We start from the raw sequence: 13,582 nt of genomic DNA on the forward strand, positions 1-13,582 counted from the left end.
CAGCACACTTTATCCTACACACAGCTCTCCCCCCCAGCACACTTTATCCTACAAACAGCTCTCCCCCCAGCACACTTTATCCTACACACAGCTCTCCCCCTAGCACACTTTATCTTACACACAGCTCTCCCCACAGCATGCTTTATCCTACACACAGCTCTCCCCCCCCAGCACACTTTATTCTACACACAGCTCTCCCCCCAGCACACTTTATCCTACACACAGCTCTCCCCCCCCAACACACTTTATCCTACACACAGCTCTCCCCCCAGCACACTTTATGCTACACACAGCTCTCCCCCCAGCACACTTTATCCTACACACAGCTTTCCCCCCCAGCACACTTTATCCTACACACAGCTCTCCCCCCAGCACACTTTATCCTACACACAGCTCTCCCCCCAGCACACTTTATCATACCCTCCAACATTTTACACACAAAAATCGGTACAAATTAGGAAAAGGGGCGTGGCCACGTGTAAAGGGGGGCGTGGTCACGCCCCTTTTCTTATTCTTTTAATGGAAGTTTGGAGAGCCAAAAATAGGTACAGACCATAAAAAAAAGGTACTGTACCTATTAAAAAGGTACAGTTGGAGGGTATGCTTTATCCTACACACATCTCTCACCCCCCCAGCACACTTTATCCTACACACATCTCTCCCCCTAGCACACTTTATCCTACACACAGCTCTCCCCCTAGCACACTTTATCCTACACACAGCTCTCCCCCCAGCACACTTTATCCTACACACAGCTCTCCCCCCAGCACACTTTATCCTACACACAGCTCTCCCCCAGCACATTTTATCCTACACACAGCTCTCCCCCCAGCACACTTTATCCTACACACAGCTCTGCACCCCAGCACACTTTATTCTACACACAGCTCTCCCCCCGGCACACTTTATCCTACACACAGCTCTGCCCCCAGCACACTTTATCCTACACACAGCTCCTCCTCCTCTCCCTCCCTCCAGCACACTTTATCCTACACACAGCTCTCCCCCTAGCACACTTTATCCTACACATAGCTCTCACCCCAGGACATTTTATCCTACACATAGCTCTCCCCCCCAGCACACTTTATCCTACACACAGCTCTCCCCCCAGCACACTTTATCCTACACACAGCTCTGCCCCCCAGCACACTTTATCCTACACACAGCTCTGCCCCCCAGCACACTTTATCCTACACACAGCTCTGCCCCCCAGCACACTTTATCCTACACACAGCTCTGCCCCCCAGCACACTTTATCCTACACACAGCTCTCACCCCCAGTACACTTTATCCTTCACACAGCTCTCCCCCTAGCACACTTTATCCTACACACAGCTCTCCCCCCAGCACACTTTATCCTACACACAGCTCTCCCCCAGCACACTTTATCCTACACACAGCTCTCCCCCCAGCACACTTTATCCTACACACAGCTCTGCCCCCCAGCACACTTTATCCTACACACAGCTCTCCCCCCAGCACACTTTATCCTTCACACAGCTCTCCCCCCCAGCACACTTTATCCTACACACAGCTCTCCCCCCAGCACACTTTATCCTACACACAGCTCTCACCCCAGCACACTTTATCCTACACACAGCTCTCCCCCCCAGCACACTTTATCCTACACACAGCTCTGCCCCCCAGCACACTTTATCCTACACACAGCTCTCCCCCCAGCACACTTTATCCTACACACAGCTCTCCCCCCAGCACACTTTATCCTACACACAGCTCTCCCCCCCAGCACACTTTATCCTACACACAGCTCTCCCCCCCAGCACACTTTATCCTACACACAGCTCTGCACCCAGCACACTTTATCCTACACACAGCTCTCCCCCCAGCACACTTTATCCTACACACAGCTCTCCCCCCAGCACACTTTATCCTACACACAGCTCTGCCCCCCAGCACACTTTATCCTACACACAGCTCTCCCCCAGGCACACTTTATCCTACACACAGCTCTGCCCCCCAGCACACTTTATCCTACACACAGCTCTCCCCCCAGCACACTTTATCCTACACACAGCTCTCCCCCCAGCACACTTTATCCTACACACAGCTCTGCCCCCCAGCACACTTTATCCTACACACAGCTCTCCCCCCAGCACACTTTATCCTACACACAGCTCTGCCCCCCAGCACACTTTATCCTACACACAGCTCTCACCCCCAGTACACTTTATCCTTCACACAGCTCTCCCCCCCAGCACACTTTATCCTACACACAGCTCTCCCCCCAGCACACTTTATCCTACACACAGCTCTGCCCCCCAGCACACTTTGTCCTACACACAGCTCTCCCCCCAGCACACTTTATCCTACACACAGCTCTGCCCCCCAGCACACTTTATCCTACACACAGCTCTGCCCCCAGCACACTTTATCCTTCACACAGCTCTCCCCCCCAGCACACTTTATCCTACACACAGCTCTCACCCCAGCACACTTTATCCTACACACAGCTCTCACCCCAGCACACTTTATCCTACACACAGCTCTCCCCCCCAGCACACTTTATCCTACACACAGCTCTGCCCCCCAGCACACTTTATCCTACACACAGCTCTCCCCCCAGCACACTTTATCCTACACACAGCTCTCCCCCAGCACACTTTATCCTACACACAGCTCTCCCCCCCAGCACACTTTATCCTACACACAGCTCTCCCCCCCAGCACACTTTATCCTACACACAGCTCTGCCCCCCTGCACACTTTATCCTACACACAGCTCTCCCCCCAGCACACTTTATCCTACACACAGCTCTCCCCCCAGCACACTTTATCCTACACACAGCTCTGCCCCCCAGCACACTTTATCCTACACACAGCTCTCCCCCAGGCACACTTTATCCTACACACAGCTCTGCCCCCCAGCACACTTTATCCTACACACAGCTCTCCCCCCAGCACACTTTATCCTACACACAGCTCTCCCCCCAGCACACTTTATCCTACACACAGCTCTGCCCCCCAGCACACTTTATCCTACACACAGCTCTCCCCCCAGCACACTTTATCCTACACACAGCTCTGCCCCCCAGCACACTTTATCCTACACACAGCTCTCACCCCCAGTACACTTTATCCTTCACACAGCTCTCCCCCCCAGCACACTTTATCCTACACACAGCTCTCCCCCCAGCACACTTTATCCTACACACAGCTCTGCCCCCCAGCACACTTTATCCTACACACAGCTCTCCCCCCAGCACACTTTATCCTACACACAGCTCTGGCCCCCAGCACACTTTATCCTACACACAGCTCTGCCCCCAGCACACTTTATCCTACACACAGCTCTCCCCCTAGCACACTTTATCCTACACACAGCTCTCACCCCCAGTACACTTTATCCTACACACAGCTCTCACCCCCAGTACACTTTATCCTTCACACAGCTCTCCCCCCAGCACACTTTATCCTACACACAGCTCTCCCCCGAGCACACTTTATCCTACACACAGCTCTCCCCCCAGCACACTTTATCCTACACACAGCTCTACCCCCCAGCACACTTTATCCTACACACAGCTCTCCCCCCCTGCACACTTTATCCTACACACAGCTCTGCCCCCAGCACACTTTATCCTACACACAGCTCTCCCCCCAGCACACTTTATCCTACACACAGCTCTCCCCCCAGCACACTTTATCCTACACACAGCTCTGCCCCCCAGCACACTTTATCCTACACACAGCTCTCCCCCCAGCACACTTTATCCTACACACAGCTCTGCCCCCCAGCACACTTTATCCTACACACAGCTCTCCCCCCAGCACACTTTATCCTACACACAGCTCTCCCCCCAGCACACTTTATCCTACACACAGCTCTGCCCCCCAGCACACTTTATCCTACACACAGCTCTCCCCCCAGCACACTTTATCCTACACACAGCTCTGCCCCCCAGCACACTTTATCCTACACACAGCTCTCACCCCAGTACACTTTATCCTTCACACAGCTCTCCCCCCCAGCACACTTTATCCTACACACAGCTCTCCCCCCAGCACACTTTATCCTACACACAGCTCTGCCCCCTAGCACACTTTATCCTACACACAGCTCTCCCCCTAGCACACTTTATCCTACACACAGCTCTCCCCCCCAGTACACTTTATCCTACACACAGCTCTCACCCCCAGTACACTTTATCCTTTACACAGCTCTCCCCCCCAGCACACTTTATCCTACACACAGCTCTCCCCCCAGCACACTTTATCCTACACACAGCTCTCCCCCCAGCACACTTTATCCTACACACAGCTCTCCCCCCCAGCACACTTTATCCTACACACAGCTCTGCCCCCCAGCACACTTTATCCTACACACAGCTCGTCCCCCAGCACACTTTATCCTACACACAGCTCTCCCCACAGCACACTTTATCCTACACACAGCTCTCCCCCCAGCACACTTTATCCTACACACAGCTCTCCCCCCAGCACACTTTATCCTACACACAGCTCTGCCCCCCAGCACACTTTATCCTACACACAGCTCTCCCCCCAGCACACTTTATCCTACACACAGCTCTCCCCCCAGCACACTTTATCCTACACACAGCTCTGCCCCCCAGCACACTTTATCCTACACACAGCTCTCCCCCCAGCACACTTTATCCTACACACAGCTCTGCCCCCCAGCACACTTTATCCTACACACAGCTCTCCCCCAGTACACTTTATCCTACACACAGCTCTCCCCCCAGCACACTTTATCCTACACACAGCTCTGCCCCCCAGCACACTTTATCCTACACACAGCTCTCCCCCCAGCACACTTATCCTACACACAGCTCTCCCCCCAGCACACTTTATCCTACACACAGCTCTCCCCCAGCACACTTTATCCTACACACAGCTCTGCCCCCCAGCACACTTTATCCTACACACAGCTCTCCCCCTAGCACACTTTATCCTACACACAGCTCTCACCCCCAGTACACTTTATTCTACACACAGCTCTCACCCCCAGTACACTTTATCCTTCACACAGCTCTCCCCCCCAGCACACTTTATCCTACACACAGCTCTCCCCCCAGCACACTTTATCCTACACACAGCTCTCCCCCCAGCACACTTTATCCTACACACAGCTCTCCCCCCAGCACACTTTATCCTACACACAGCTCTCCCCCCCAGCACACTTTATCCTACACACAGCTCTGCCCCCCAGCACACTTTATCCTACACACAGCTCTCCCCCCAGCACACTTTATCCTACACACAGCTCTCCCCCCAGCACACTTTATCCTACACACAGCTCTGCCCCCCAGCACACTTTATCCTACACACAGCTCTCCCCCAGCACACTTTATCCTACACACAGCTCTGCCCCCCAGCACACTTTATCCTACACACAGCTCTCCCCCAGCACACTTTATCCTACACACAGCTCTGCCCCCCAGCACACTTTATCCTACACACAGCTCTGCCCCCCAGCACACTTTATCCTACACACAGCTCTCCCCCAGCACACTTTATCCTACACACAGCTCTGCCCCCAGCACACTTTATCCTACACACAGCTCTCACCCCCAGTACACTTTATCCTACACACAGCTCTCCCCCCAGCACACTTTATCCTACACACAGCTCTGCCCCCCAGCACACTTTATCCTACACACAGCTCTGCCCCCCAGCACACTTTATCCTACACACAGCTCTGCCCCCCAGCACACTTTATCCTACACACAGCTCTGCCCCCCAGCACACTTTATCCTACACACAGCTCTCACCCCCAGTACACTTTGGCCCTCATTCCGAGTTGTTCGCTCGGTATTTTTCATCGCATCGCAATGAAAATCCGCTTAGTACGCATGCACAATGTTCGCACTGCGACTGCGCCAAGTAACTTTGCTATGTAGAAAGTAATTTTACTCACGGCTTTTTCATCGCTCCGGCGATCGTAATGTGATTGACAGGAAATGGGTGTTACTGGGCGGAAACACGGCGTTTCAGGGGCGTGTGGCTGAAAACGCTACCGTTTCCGGAAAAAACGCAGGAGTGGCCGGAGAAACGGTGGGAGTGCCTGGGCGAACGCTGGGTGTGTTTGTGACGTCAACCAGGAACGACAAGCACTGAACTGATCGCACAGGCAGAGTAAGTCTGAAGCTACTCTGAAACTGCTAAGTAGTTAGTAATCGCAATATTGCGAATACATCGCAATTTTAAGAAGCTAAGATTCACTCCCAGTAGGCGGCGGCTTAGCGTGTGTAACTCTGCTAAATTCGCCTTGCGACCGATCAACTCGGAATGAGGGCCTTTATCCTACACACAGCTCTCCCCCCAGCACACTTTATCCTACACACAGCTCTGCCCCCCAGCACACTTTATCCTACACACAGCTCTGCCCCCCAGCACACTTTATCCTACACACAGCTCTGCCCCCCAGCACACTTTATCCTACACACAGCTCTCCCCCTAGCACACTTTATCCTACACACAGCTCTCACCCCCAGTACACTTTATCCTACACACAGCTCTGCCCCCCAGCACACTTTATCCTACACACAGCTCTCCCCCTAGCACACTTTATCCTACACACAGCTCTCACCCCCAGTACACTTTATCCTAGACACAGCTCCTCCTCCTCTCCCTCCCCCCAGCACACTTTATCCTACACACAGCTCTCCCCCTAGCACACTTTATCCTACACACAGCTCTCACCCCAGGACATTTTATCCTACATATAGCTCTCCCCCCCAGTACACTTTATCCTAGACACAGCTCTCCCCCCCAGCACACTTTATCCTACACACAGCTCTCACCCCAGGACATTTTATCGGTGGCACTGTGCATATCTTCCCTCGCCCCGCCCCCCACCCCCCCACCACCACCACATGCAGCTCTTAACTACCTTTTTCTTTTGTTCCCCCATTGATAGTCACTGTCGTCGTGGGTGTCCTCAGGGCTCTCTTTATGTGGCAGGAGAGACGGACGTGAGGTGATGGCATCACGTCGTCTCATTCCCGCCGCCGCGGGCAGCACCAGCAGCAGGGGGACTTGTGGAAGCGGGCCAAAGGAGTTTGTGCAGCGCTGCTCGCCAGCCCCTTTTTTAATGTGGGAGACAGCAGGCGGGGACAACAGCGCTGTGGAGAGTATAGTGGACGGGCAAAGTGGGCTGAAGGTGCGGAGGGGGAGAAAGCATAAGGAAAGGTGCTAAACCAGCTGGAACATCTCCTGTCCTGTTACGTCCCGCAGCCATCCACAGCATACTGTAATGAGTCAATTTAACTTATTATCAGTACTGCTGACATTGCCGCTTCCATCATCACACTGCACCTCCGCCACGTATCTCCACTGGATCCAGCAGGGTCCGGCAGCTGTGTTGCTGCCCTGCCCGCTGTGTGGATCACACAGCATTCTTATGCGCAGCCTAAACATTTTGTGTACCCCTGATGCTCGGGGCCCCCCTTATCCTCGGGGCCCCGTACGGGTGTCCCCTTTGACCCCCCCTGTCGCCGGGCCTGCTGCTTAGTATATGTCCCCCTAAGACTGGAAAAACTTAAACATCCCAAATCCCAAAGTTAGCACTTTCACAGCAATGTCATATCATTAATATTCTATGTTAGTGGATCTGTATAATGATTGGATTTACCTACAGTCCAGTCTACATTTTAACACCATCCCCCATTGCTTGCAGTGGTCTCCCATTACCCATACCCCGCAGTCTATTTTCATGGTAGCATTTATTTATCAACAGTTGTTTATATAACGCACACTAATAATAAAAATAAGAATTTACTCACCGGTAATTCTATTTCTCATAGTCCGTAGTGGATGCTGGGGACTCCGTAAGGACCATGGGGATTAGCGGCTCCGCTGGAGACTGGGCACAACTATAAAGAAAGCTTTTAGACTACTGGTGTGCACTGGCTCCTCCCACTAAGACCCTCCTCCAGACCTCAGTTAGGATACTGTGCCCGGAAGAGCTGACAAAATTAGGAAGGATTTTGAATCCCGGGTAAGACTCATACCAGCCACACCAATCACACCGTATAACTCGTGATACAATACCCAGTTAACAGCATGATAACAACTAAGCCTCTCAACAGATAGCTCAACAATAACCCTTTAGATAAGCAATAACTATATACAAGTATTGCAGACAATCCGCACTTGGGATGGGCGCCCAGCATCCACTACGGACTATGAGAAATAGAATTACCGGTGAGTAAATTCTTATTTTCTCTAATGTCCTAAGTGGATGCTGGGGACTCCGTAAGGACCATGGGGATTATACCAAAGCTCCCAAACGGGCGGGAGAGTGCGGATGACTCTGCAGCACCGAATGAGACAACTCAAGGTCCTCCTCAGCCAGGGTATCAAATTTGTAGAATTTAGCAAACGTGTTTGCCCCTGACCAAGTAGCAGCTCGGCAAAGTTGAAGAGCCGAGACCCCTCGGGCAGCCGCCCAAGAAGAGCCCACTTTCCTTGTGGAATGGGCTTTTACTGATTTAGGATGCGGCAGTCCAGCCGCAGAATGTGCAAGCTGAATCGTACTACAGATCCAGCGAGCAATAGTCTGCTTAGAAGCAGGTGCACCCAACTTGTTGGGCGCATACAGGATAAAAAGCGAGTCAGTCTTCCTGACTCCAGCTGTCCTGGAAACATAAATTTTTAGGGCCCTGACTACATCCAACAACTTGGAAGCCTCCAAGTCATTCGTAGCCGCAGGCACCACGATAGGTTGGTTCAGATGAAAAGCTGATACCACTTTGGGGAGAAACTGGGGACGAGTCCTCAATTCTGCCCTATCCATATGGAAAATCAGATAAGGGCTTTTACATGACAAAGCCGCCAATTCTGAAACACGCCTGGCCGAAGCCAAGGCCAACAACATGACCACTTTCCACGTGAGATATTTTAAATCCACGGTTTTCAGTGGCTCAAACCAATGTGACTTTAGGAAATCCAACACCACGTTGAGATCCCAAGGTGCCACTGGAGGCACAAAAGGGGGCTGAATATGCAGCACTCCCTTAACAAAAGTCTGAACTTCAGGTAGTGAAGCCAATTCTCTCTGGAAGAAAATCGATAGAGCCGAAATCTGGACCTTAATGGAACCCAATTTAAGGCCCATAGTCACCCCTGACTGTAGGAAGTGCAGGAACCGGCCCAGCTGAAATTCTAACGTTGGGGCCTTCCTGGCCTCACACCACGCAACATATTTTCGCCATATGCGGTGATAATGGTTCGCGGTTACTTCTTTCCTAGCTTTTATCAGCGTAGGAATGACTTCCTCCGGAATGCACTTTTCCTTCAGGATCCGGTGTTCAACCGCCATGCCGTCAAACGCAGCCGCGGTAAGTCTTGGAACAGACAGGGCCCCTGCTGCAGCAGGTCCTGTCTGAGCGGTAGAGGCCATGGGTCCTCTGACATCATTTCTTGAAGTTCCGGATACCACGCTCTTCTTGGCCAATCCGGAACAATGAGTATAGTTCTTACTCCTCTTCTCCTTATTATCCTCAGTACCTTTGGTATGAGAGGAAGAGGAGGGAACACATAAACCGATCGGTACACCCACGGTGTTACCAGAGCGTCCACAGCTATCGCCTGCGGGTCTCTTGACCTGGCGCAATATTTTTCTAGCTTTTTGTTTAGGCGGGACGCCATCATGTCCACCTGTGGTTTTTCCCACTGGTTTACAATCATTTGAAAGACTTCTGGATGAAGTCCCCTCTCTCCCGGGTGGAGGTCGTGCCTGCTGAGGAAGTCTGCTTCCCAGTTGTCCACTCCCGGAATGAACACTGCTGACAGTGCTAATACGTGATTTTCCGCCCATCGGAGAATCCTTGTGGCTTCTGCCATCGCCATCCTGCTTCTCGTGCCGCCCTGTCGATTTACATGGGCGACTGCCGTGATGTTGTCTGACTGGATCAGTACCGGCTGGTTTTGAAGCAGGGGTTTTGCCTGACTTAGGGCATTGTAAATGGCCCTTAGTTCCAGAATATTTATGTGCAGGGAAGTCTCCTGACTTGACCATAGTCCTTGGAAGTTTCTTCCCTGTGTGACTGCTCCCCAGCCTCGAAGGCTGGCATCCGTGGTCACCAGGACCCAGTCCTGTATGCCGAATCTGCGGCCCTCTTGAAGATGAGCACTCTGCAGCCACCACAGCAGAGACACCCTTGTCCTTGGAGACAGGGTTATCAGACGATGCATCTGAAGATGCGATCCGGACCACTTGTCTAACAGGTCCCACTGAAAGGTTCTTGCATGAAACCTGCCGAATGGAATCGCTTCGTAGGAAGCTACCATTTTTCCCAGGATCCGCGTGCAGTGATGCACCGACACTTGGTTTTAGGAGGCCTCTGACTAGAGATGACAGCTCCTTGGCCTTCTCCTCCGGGAGAAACACTTTTCTCTGTTCTGTGTCCAGAACCATCCCTAGGAACAGCAGGCGTGTCGTAGGGACCAGCTGTGACTTTGGAATGTTTAGAATCCAGCCGTGCTGTTGTAGCACTTCCCGAGATAGTGCTACCCCTACCAACAACTGCTCTCTGGACCTCGCCTTTATCAGGAGATCGTCCAAGTACGGGATAATTAAAACTCCCTTCCTTCAAAGGAGTATCATCATTTCCGCCATTACCTTGGTAAAGACCCTCGGAGCCGTGGAGAGACCGAACGGCAACGTCTGGAATTGGTAATGACAATCTTGTACCACAAACCTGAGGTACTCCTGGTGAGGATGGTAAATGGGGACATGTAGGTAAGCATCCTTGATGTCCAGCGATACCATGTAATCTCCCTCGTCCAGGCTCGCAATAACCGCCCTGAGCGATTCCATCTTGAACTTGAATTTTTTGATATATGTGTTCAAGGATTTCAAATTTAAAATGGGTCTCACCGAACCGTCCGGTTTCGGTACCACAAACATTGTGGAATAGTAACCCCTTCCTTGTTGAAGTAGGGGCACCTTTACTATCACTTGTTGTGAATACAGCTTTTGAATTGCCTGTAACACTGCCTCCCTGCCTGAGGGAGTGGTTGGCAGGGCAGATTTGAGGAAACGGTGGGGGGGGGAGACGTCTCGAATTCCAGTTTGTACCCCTGAGATACTATTTGAAGGATCCAGGGATCCACCCGTGAGCGAGCCCACTGCTTGCTGAAATGCTTGAGACGGGCCACCACCGTACCTGGCTCTGCCTGTGGAGCCCCAGCGTCATGCTGTGGACTTAGAGGAAGCGGGGGAGGACTTTTGCTCCTGGGAACTGGCTGTATGCTGCAGCTTTTTCCCTCTACCTCTGCCTCTGGGCAGAAAGGACGCGCCTTTAACCCGCTTGCCCCTATTGGGCCGAAAGGACTGTACCTGATAATACGGTACTTTCTTTGGTTGTGAGGGAACATGGGGCAAAAATGTAGACTTCCCAGCTGTTGCTGTGGAAACGAGGTCCGAGAGACCATCCCCGAACAATTCCTCACCCTTATAAGGCAGAACTTCCATGTGTCGTTTGGAATCTGCATCACCTGTCCACTGCCGAGTCCATAACCCTCTCCTGGCAGAAATGGACATTGCACTAATTTTGGATGCCAGCCGGCAAATATCCCTCTGTGCATCCCTCATGTATAAAAGTGCGTCTTTTATATGCTCTACGTTCAGCAAAATAGTGTCCCTGTCTAGGGTATCTATATTTTCTGACAGGGAATCTGACCACGCAGCAGCAGCGCTGCACATCCAGGCTGAAGCTATAGCCGGTCTCAGTATCACACCTGTTTGTGTGTATATATAGATTTCAGGATAGCCTCCTGCTTTCTATCAGCAGATTCCTTCAGGGCGGCCGTATCCGGAGACGGTAGTGCCACCTTCTTTGACAAGCGTGTGAGCGCTTTATCCACCCTAGGGGATGTTTCCCAGCGTGACCTATCCTCTGGCGGGAAAGGGTACGCCATTAGTAACCTCTTAGAAATTACCATCTTTTTATCAGGGGAAGCCCTCGCTTCTTCACACACTTCATTTAACTCTTCAGATGGAGGAAAAGCTACTGGTAGTTTTTTCTCTCCAAACATTATACCCTTTTTTGTGGTACCGGGGGTAACATCAGAAATGTGCAACACATTTTTCATTGCCTCAATCATGTAACGTGTGGCCCTACTGGAAGTTACATTAGTCTCTTTGTCGTCGACACTGGAGTCAGTATCCGTGTCGACATCTGTGTCAACCATCTGAGGTAGCGGGCGTTTTAGAGCCCCTGATGGCTTTTGAGACGCCTGGGCAGGCACAGGCTGAGAAGCCGGCTGTCCCACATTAGGTATGTCGTCAAACCTTTTATGTAAGGAGTCGACACTATCACATAATTCCTTCCACAGCACCATCCACTCAGGCGTCGACCCCGCAGGGGGTGACATCACATTTACAGGCATCTGCTCCGCCTCCACATAAGCCTCCTCATCAAACATGTCGACACAGCCGTACCGACACACCGCAAACACACAGGGAATGCTCTGACAGAGGACAGGACCCCACAAAGCCCTTTGGGGAGACAGAGAGAGAGTATGCCAGCACACACCAGAGCGCTATATAACACTGGGATCCCACTATCAATGAGTGTTTTCCCTATAGCTGCTTTTTTATATATATTACATATATATATATATCTATACTGCGCCTAAATTTAGTGCCTTCCCCTCTCTTTTTTACCCTTCTGTAGTATTCTCAGACTGCAGGGGAGAGCCAGGGAGCTTCCTTCCAGCGGAACTGTGAGGGAAAAATGGCGCCAGTGTGCTGAGGGAGAAGCCCCGCCCCTTTTCGGCGGACTTTCTCTCGCTTTTTCTGTGATACTGGCAGGGGTAATTTTACATCTATATAGCCTCTGGGACTATATATGATGTATATTTTGCCAGCCAAGGTGTTATTTATTGCCCTCAGGGTGCCCCCCCCCAGCGCCCTGCACCCATCAGTGACCGAAGTATGAGGTGTACATGAGGAGCAATGGCGCACAGCTGCAGTGCTGTGCGCTACCTTGGTGAAGACTGAAGTCTTCTGCCGCCGATTTTCCGGACCTTCTTCGTGCTTCTGGCTCTGTAAGGGGGACGGCGGCGCGGCTCCGGGAACGAACACCAAGGTCGGGTCCTGCGGTCGATCCCTCTGGAGCTAATGGTGTCCAGTAGCCTAAGAAGCCCAAACTACCACCTGTTAGGTAGGTTCGCTTCTTCTCCCCTTAGTCCCTCGCTGCAGTGAGTCTGTTGCCAGCAGATCTCACTGAAAATAAAAAACCTAAATATACTTTCTTTCTAGGTGCTCAGGAGAGCCCCTAGTGTGCATCCAGCTCGGCCGGGCACAAGAATCTAACTGAGGTCTGGAGGAGGGTCTTAGTGGGAGGAGCCAGTGCACACCAGTAGTCTAAAAGCTTTCTTTATAGTTGTGCCCAGTCTCCTGCTGAGCCGCTAATCCCCATGGTCCTTACGGAGTCCCCAGCATCCACTTAGGACGTTAGAGAAATAAATATTATGCAGCACTGTACAGAGAATATGTAGTTATTCACATTAGTCAGTCAGCCTATTAACCTACCATTATGTTTTTGTATTGTGGAAGGAAACCAATGCAAAAACAGGATATTCATTATTGT

General features: G+C 51.7%; 1 protein-coding gene across 1 annotated transcript in view; it reads left to right on the plus strand.

The window, feature by feature from the left end:
* The window catches only part of MYLK4 (myosin light chain kinase family member 4), a 265,505-nt gene that overhangs the window by 61,818 nt on the left and 190,105 nt on the right, over positions 1-13,582 (plus strand). The gene's annotated exons all lie outside the window — the stretch shown is intronic.

This window comes from Pseudophryne corroboree, chromosome 5 (genome assembly GCF_028390025.1).
Source record: "Pseudophryne corroboree isolate aPseCor3 chromosome 5, aPseCor3.hap2, whole genome shotgun sequence".
In the NCBI taxonomy this organism is placed as follows: Eukaryota; Metazoa; Chordata; class Amphibia; order Anura; family Myobatrachidae; genus Pseudophryne; species Pseudophryne corroboree.